Here is an 8,763-nt window from a genome sequence, read left to right on the forward strand (position 1 = left end):
TTTCCACCCCATCTCATGTGGATTACAGGACATGTCCCAGGGGGCGCTATCACCAAGAAGCCTCTTGTCAGCCTCCAGGGTCACCACTCCACGCTGGGGTGGGGGTGGGGGACTCATCTTAACACGTCACTATGGTTTTTAAAATGATGATGCGAGCCTGTGGTTTTTGATCCTCATGTCCATTTAGCTTGATGTCCTCCTAACTGTGGCCGCTTGTCCTTTTAACTGAATGGTGCTTTAATGTATTTTATGAGGCATCGATTATTTCTGCAGGCAATTTTATTCACTGATTCATTTATTCACCAAGTATTTATTAAGCAAATATCTTGTACCAGGTACTGTTAGAGGCCTGGGGCATCTAGCAGAACATAAAACAGATAACCCAAAGGTGTTTTCTCCTCCCCCACTTTGTAATTAAGCTGTCATGAAGTTTACAGTATCTTTTCTTGCTTTCATGTTCTCATTATGCAGCTGCGCTTGACACCCTGAGAAGGTGTCTGCTTCAGAGCCTGGCAGATGGGGCCCGGAACGTCCCTCTGCTCCTGGGTTTTCTGTGGGTGCCACGGGGTGGCTGCCTGCCTGTCTGCATATGCCAGGTGGCTCACCAGGGAGAACCAGTCAGTGAATTACTTATTTGTATGAATAATACATGACCACTTTGCATTTCACAAATCAGCTCATGTTAGTGCAAATTAATCACGCTGTGTTTGGCTTATCAGATACTTAAATGAGATGGCTGTATTTCCAAGGCAACAATGTCCTGGTCCCTGCGCCCCTGAGGCTGCTGCTTCCTTTTTCTCCCCTGTCCACTCCCTGACTCAGCATCATCAGGTAAAAGGAAAACACACACTTTGGGGCATCGTCCAATGAGTCCTGAGTGCTTAGGAGGAGGGAAGTGAAGGACTAGATTTGGGGGTGAAAGGGGCAGTGTGGGAGCAGCAGGTAAGTCACCCACTAAGGCCCAAGGCAAAGTTTCTGTTTCTCTCCATTTCAGAGCAGAACTACCTCTGTGAATTTTTCTGAGGCCTGTCCTCACTCTTAAAGGGCTGACATTCAGACAGGCTGGCATTCTCACATTTGTGTTTGCTGATTTAGAATTGAAAAAGATGTATATTTNAAGATGTATATTTAAAAAAAAAAAATCAGAATGTGGTTGTTCTAGCTGTGATGGCACAGCCAAAACCATCCCCCCGCCCAGGTATGCCTGGGGCTCCGTCACTGGGCACCCCCAGGAGATGGAGAATGTTTTTGTGAACTTCAACTGGCTTGGGTTCATTCGCTGCACCAACGCAATTCTGCAAGCACCTGGTTCTATATGGGTAACCAGGGTTCCGGTTCCTATTTTATAACAAATTGTCAGGAAAGAAAAACAGGTGAAATCTTGCTGCCACAAAAATTACTTCACTCACATTGAATTGATAGGTCTTTATCTTTTTTTTAGGTTTCCATGTTCTGATGATACAAGCAATATATACCCATTTTTCAAACTATGAAAATCAGCAAAGCACCAAGAAAAAGGTAAAAATCTCATCTAATCTTACCAAGGATTTGCATTCTTACCAGTTTTATTTGGGGCTTTCTAAAGCCACTTCATCTTCCCCTCTCTCTCTTTAGACTGCAAATTCTCCGCCTTTCCTGCCGTGGAAGTTTCCTGAGTGCATTTATCATCTCTTAGGATGTTCTTGCTGTTGACGTTCTTGAGTGACCCTGGGGCCTTTCCTGCAGGGAAGGCAGACCTTGTTAAAAAAGGACATTCAGGGCAGCTCCCCAGGATGGAAGGAGGGGAGGGAGGGACAAGGACCTGGGAGGGCACACCCATAATAACAGTTGGGGTCTCTGCGAGGCAAGCCCTAGTCGAAGTGCTTGATGAGAATGAACTGGATCATCCGGCACGTGCTGTGATTTTCCTCCTGCAGGAACCGTGAAGCGGGTGTGAGGATGGCTGAGCACCCAGGGGACCTCCTGTTACAGGCTATGGCTGGCCAGGAGCATGCCCCGCCTGTGAACGCTGGTATCAGCCACTCTTGCACGGTACCTGAGTGCGTGGCAAATTGTGAGGGCCTGATAGTCATTTAGTGGCTACATGTATGTTGCTGGTAAATATCATCAATAATGAATGGAATTTTAGGAAATGTTCTTCCTAAAGAGGAACATCCCAGAGCTACCTCCGTCTGGGATGCTCAGTACAGTGGAAAAGGACAGTCTTGCTGGTTGGACTGGTTGGGCTGTGAATTAGTGGCTGCATGGCTGAGACCTCTGCCTGTGTGTATGAAAGCCCTTAGTGTTCAATTCTCTGGGTTCTCAGTTTCCCACGTTTGTACACACATCCTTGCAGTTGCTGGAGCACCAAAACCTTCACGGTGCTTGTCTACTGATGGTCAGTAAGTCTAGGCATGAATTAAACATTTTTAAAAAATAATTTTTAATATTTTCCAAAATATCATCAGTATGTATTGTCTTTATCACATGATAAATCAACTTAAAGTAAATAGAAAATCAAATATTGGACATTTTCTTGTCTGTATAAAATAGAGAGTCACAAAAATCAAATAAATAGTGGAGGAGAGCTGGACCCTCACAGGTCGGGAGTACCTGGCCCTGAAGGCACACATCCATGACTTTGTGGTTGGAGGTGACATAGGGTAAGAATTAAGATATTTGCATTTTGGCAGCATTGAAAACTGGCACAGGTGACTCCCCCCGCATGGCCTGGTCATGTGCTCTGCACACACAATTCCTGCAAGTTTGGTTCTTCATCGTGCGGTACCAGGTTCTCAGTGCAACATAACTAACTGCAGGCTGGGCCTCTTAGCCTCCATCCATCCAGAGTGGAAACGTAAGGCAGAAATCAAGCTGGGCTATGAAGTCTCTAAACACTGAGGAAAAACGACCCTTGCAGGCATATTCATGCATGGCGGCAAGAGGACCACACCTGAGGCTGGCTTCTGTGTAATATGGCTCAGAAAGGACAACAAAATGGAATTGTTTGTTTCCCCTGCTAAATCTAAACCTTTGTTCAGAACTGCATAGTGGAGAGAGCCAGACTGGCTGGAGTCTGCCTCAGGCCCGTGGGTTGTGGGGTCACCTGCTCCAGAAACTTGGTGTGGGGGCCTCGGTTCTTTGTGCAGATGCCAGTCACCACACCTTGAAAGGTTGCTAAGAGTCGGTGAAGGCTCCACACACAATGGCCTTCTTATTTCCTTTTTCCTCCTGGATAGAGCTGGTACCTAATTTTAAGGGCTTTCTTTATACCCAACTCCTCTGATTTCTTTCATATTGAAATACTTTATCCATTTTTTTTTTGTAAAAATTATTCCTCTCTCCTAATATGTGTCTTTTTGGGCTTAGGGATAGCCAAACAGAATTCTCTGGATCAGCTCTTTCCTTTAAGAGATGAAAATCTCACACTAAGTTACATTTATTGATTACCTACTGTGTGCCTTTGTCTACAAGTATACCACTGAGAAATACAAAAGAATTGGAAGATAATGCTTTTCAAAAAGGAGCTTACCTTCTTATTTTTCCTACCATAGGGCTTGAAATTAGTATCATTTCAATAAATCCTTTGTTTCAGTACAACAAAATAGGTATTGTCTATACCTATTGCTACCATCACCACCATCTCCACCACCACCACCACCATCACCACCATCTCCACCACCACCACCATCGGCATTATCACTGCCACTCCAGCTACTNACCATCATCTCCACCACCACCATCGGCATTATCACTGCCACTCCAGCTACTATCACCATCGCCACCTCCACCACCACTATTTGTCATAGCTTCCACTATTGCCATCGTCACTACCATCACTTCCCTCCATCACCACCAACAACACTGTCACCACCCTCACCCCACATGTGCACACGACTTCATAGCAAAGGTTTCCAAATTGCACCTGCGAACTCCTCAGACTCTGACGAACCCCTGAGGGGTGGAGCAGAAGTGGGGATATGAAGGGTACTAAGCACATGGGGCTCCGGGCCCATCCTCTTCCACTACTGCTTCTATCTCAGGCACCCTCATTATTTGCTTTGCATATTAGGGTTCCTCACAAAATTCCACCTGAAGAGTTCTTGACTTTAAAAATAATTTTCAATTACGGCACACAGAAACATGGCAGATTTGTTTATCATTAGAGAGCAGGGTCGCCTTGGGTAGTGGTGGGGAGAGGACAGGACTCCACAGTCTTCAGTTGGCATCAGACAAGGCAGCTGGAAGGAAGTGAAAGGGGACAAGAAAACCAGAAGGCAGCAAGTTCAAACACTGCTTTTGTTTCCAGAGTATATTCTGGGTGAGTTTGGGTTAATCTGAGTTTAGGGAGAGCAGCTGGGGGGTGGGCTAGGAAGTCTTCTGCAGACTTAGTGTGATGACATTCTCTTCCAGTCTGCAGCCCACTGCCCCGTCACTCCGCTCGATGCCAGGCCAAGGCAGGCTTTTCTGGAAGGGTTTCTCTCTCAGAACTCCTTTCTGGCACATCTTATCTTTGGGGTCAGTGGCGTGAGTCTTCTCTCTTTTGGATAGTAAGTGTTTGAGAGTGTTATTGGGTAATTCCTTCCTTTGAAATTTTACTTTCTGGGGGAAAATATATACTCTCATTAGACATGAAAATTTGTTTTGTTAAAATCCAGCACACAAACAGGTCTGAGGCTTACAAATAGGCCCAGAACTGATAACAAATTCTTCATTATTACCCAAGAATTATTTCTTTCACTGCCGTGTCAGACGTGGAATCTCAGTGAGGCCAGGTTAGCATTCCTCACATTCCAGATGATAGCTCAAGATTTCTTTCTTTTTCTGTTCTGAGGGTCAGCTAGATGGGTATAGGGTGAATATGGGGAATTTGAGGCAAGAGAGTGATATATAATGGAGAGAACCAGGCTCCAAAGCCTGCTTCTGGAGTGTGAGCTCACGTGCCTGCAGGCGGTGGGCAGTGGTCATGGGTACCTCCGAGGGCTAACTGTAAGGCAGAGGGAACCAGGGGCTGTGGGGAACACAGAGCTCACGCCCCATCTCAGTGGAAAAAAGCCACTTAGCTCCAGCTAGTCTTTGCCACAGGAAAATGAGAGCCTGTTGTTGCCAGATTTTTGGCAAAAGCTAGAATCAGAATTTTTAAAGAGCAAAAATGCCGATTTTAAGATGTTGACCCTTATAACTTTTTAAAATATTACAGTACTGTGCAGGTCAAATGAGCACATTTAGGAATAGTATCTGGCCTCCAGATATCTGGTTGGCTTTCTTTATTGAAGGATTTCTCATCTCCAAGTGAAGGTACAGAAAACATGTCAGAGTATCTATGTCTACAAAGAATGTGGTTGGTGAAGATCTATTTTTCCCACCAGCAAATATTTAAGAATCTGTGGAGGAGGAGCCCTGGTCTGAGAAGGTTTTGAAGGGTGGATCTTCAAGGTCCTTTACCCAGGGACAGAAAGCAATTTGTGTTCACACCACTGGCCGTGACCTGGGGGCACCTGTATTTTAACCATCACCAATGCTAATCACCCCTGCCCCAGTCACCTCTTCACTACCTGTAAAATTAAAGAAATGGGTTGGGTATGAACATTTTAGCATTTGTGTGTATCCATGTGTGTTTAATACTTACTCAAAACTCAAAAGCCCAGAGAATGAAGCAGATGAGTGAAAAGCTTCTGCATTTGAGGCAAGGGAGGAAGCCGGGATGGTCTGCAGGTTCAAACTGCCTTCCCCCAAGGGCTATGGACAGGCTTGTCCGTCCCTGGCCTGTCCCTTCCAGAATCTTCACTCTGAGTCTCTTTTTCCTCATACTCTTCGAAAAGCCAAGCTTTTGGGGACACAAATTTGGGCAGCTGCCTTTAAAGAGGAGGACTTGGCCAGAGCAGACTCTCACTTAAAAAGCAGAGTGGAAAATCCAGACCTCGAGGCAAATCATCTGCAAAGGTAAAGTATATTTTTCGGGTGAGTTCCCACTTCCGATAAGCAGAGAAATACAGCCTAAGAAAATATGCAAGAATGGGAGACACGGTCTTGAAGGAGGCACGGGTCCAGGTACTGTTTGGCCATCGTTCGTTAGGGAAGATCGCAAGTTCAGTCCCTCGGAGGTCGATGGAAAGAACGAGATGGATCATGTCCTTCCTGCAAATCTAACCCTGGGGAGTGATGGTTGTGTTCCGTCTAGTCCCTCCTGCTGTGTATTTGGCTTTCACGAGAGCGGCGACCACAGACGTTGATGGGAAGCGTGAGGATGAACGTAGCGAGGACCGCGGAGGGAGACGGTGTTTCGTGTGAGCTCAGTGCGCATGCGCCCTGCTTGTTAGTCACGAACATGCGCATTTGTGGCGTTACAAATGGCCACTGTCTTTTGCTCTCTCTTCGTCCTCTGAACTGTCGTAATAGTGAGGATGAGAACAGCTATGTGCAAGGCTGTAGGTGGATTCCTTCACTGACTCTTCATAATGACTCTTGGAGCAAATCATCTGAGGACACCTCCTCCCCTCCCGAGGATGACGCAGCTGCAGAGGCGGGAGGAGGAGATTGGCGTCCCCAGCCCTGCCTCTTGCCGGGGATGCTTCTGAGAAGCCAGTTCCTGCTCACCCTACTGGTGAGTAGTGTTTGTGGAAGTGTCCTCTCGGTGTCCTTATCCTGAGTACCGCCTACAGAATTCTTGCTTCCTAGGGGATGAATCCAGACATGAAATGTGGCCACGGTGGCCTTCTGGGGTGGCTGCTAGCCCGCAGTTCTCTGACGCCTCCCTGTCCTCGTTGCCGGTCCTGGGAGGGTGTGTGGTTCGCTCCCGTCAGGGCTGAGGCCTGCACAGGTTCCTGGTCTGTCCTGTCCGTTCCACCTTCTCTGGCAGATTCTGGCTTGACTCAGAAGCTGAGTGTCAGGGCTGTAAACACTAACAGCCACCTGATTGCCCCTCGCTGTGGGCTGGATGTTTGTGTGCTCTCCACATGCGCGCGGTGAAGCCTAAACTCCCGATGCCATGGTATGAGGAGGTGGGGCCTGTGGAAGATGATTAGGTCGTGAGGGTGGAGCCCTCATGAATGGGATTAGTGCCCTTTTAAGAAGAGACACAGAGCATGATTTTGCTCTCTTTCTGGCATGTGAGGATATAGCAAGGAGACAGCCATCTGCAAACCGGGGAGAGTATTCTCAACAGATACCAGATCTGCTCCCGAACCGTGAGAAATACATTTCTGTTGCTTAAACCACCTAGTCTGTGGTATTCTTTTATAGCAGCTTCAATGGGCTTAGGACACCCTGGTCTCCATTCTGCCAGAGAGAAATGCAAACCTAGATCCACCTTTTGCCTTCCATGGGCTCTCTGGGACCTCATCACTCTCAGAGTTGCAGGAGGCAGCTGTGGCTTCTCCAGCACCAAAACCTAGGGGAAAGAGAAGCGGGTGCTAGGTGAGATGGCCCAAGTCCTCCCTGGGGCTCCTAGGAACCACAGGTTGGCGGGGAAGTCAGGGAAAGAAGAAGCTCCGCACAAGGCAGGAGGAGCTCCAGACAAGGCAGGAGGAGCTCCAAAAAGGAAGCCAGAGGGCAGCAGGGTTGGTAGTTCAAAGCCTCAGCCTGGCCTGGAGTTGGGGCCCAGGTGGGACACTATGGGTACCTTCCAGCTGCTGTGTCTGTGGTTCAGAGCTGGCCTATTGCTCTCAGACGTTTTCTTTGGCCAAAACCACATACTGGTTTTCACAAATGAAACAAAGTGAGGCTTAGAAATGATTATCCCCAAGAAAAGANACACAAGGCAGGAGGAGCTCCAGACAAGGCAGGAGGAGCTCCAAAAAGGAAGCCAGAGGGCAGCAGGGTTGGTAGTTCAAAGCCTCAGCCTGGCCTGGAGTTGGGGCCCAGGTGGGACACTATGGGTACCTTCCAGCTGCTGTGTCTGTGGTTCAGAGCTGGCCTATTGCTCTCAGACGTTTTCTTTGGCCAAAACCACATACTGGTTTTCACAAATGAAACAAAGTGAGGCTTAGAAATGATTATCCCCAAGAAAAGAAGTTTGTTTTTCCTTCTTCCATTCCTTCAGCCACCCTCCCCAAATAAGCACTGTCTCCTGCTCTCTGATTTTCTTTGGCAGGATGCATGTCCCCACAAGGGCCCTCAGCATTTTTGAGTTGTAATAAGTTTGGAGATCACCTCTTTCAATTCCCTNCTCAGACGTTTTCTTTGGCCAAAACCACATATTGGTTTTCACAAATGAAACAAAGCGAGGCTTAGAAATGATTATCCCCAAGAAAAGAAGTTTGTTTTTCCTTCTTCCATTCCTTCAGCCACCCTCCCCAAATAAGCACTGTCTCCTGCTCTCTGATTTTCTTTGGCAGGATGCATGTCCCCACAAGGGCCCTCAGCATTTTTGAGTTGTAATAAGTTTGGAGATCACCTCTTTCAATTCCCTTCTTTCATAGAGGGGAACTTGAGGACTGGCAGGACAGGGGCACTGACCAAGGCCACACTGAGTTGCTCAGGAGAGGAGCCAAGGGGTTGGAGTCTGTGCTGTTTACTAGTTATGTCATCTCGGGAAAACCACCTAACCTCTCTAAAGCTTGCTTCTCTTAATTGCAAAATGGGAATAATCACGCTATCTACCTGAGCATTTTGGTGGGGATTGAATAGGTAAAATCATGTTCAGTGTTTAGCACCCTGCTTGGAATAGTGACAGTTCTTATTTGGCTATTCTTAGTGGTTTGTGTCGTACTCAGTTAAACCACTGGTTACTTCTATTTATGGGTTTATGACTCAGACAAATTTATTGGGTTCATATTATGCATC

The sequence above is a fragment of the Ailuropoda melanoleuca genome, chromosome 4 (assembly GCF_002007445.2).
Source record: "Ailuropoda melanoleuca isolate Jingjing chromosome 4, ASM200744v2, whole genome shotgun sequence".
NCBI lineage: Eukaryota > Metazoa > Chordata > Mammalia > Carnivora > Ursidae > Ailuropoda > Ailuropoda melanoleuca.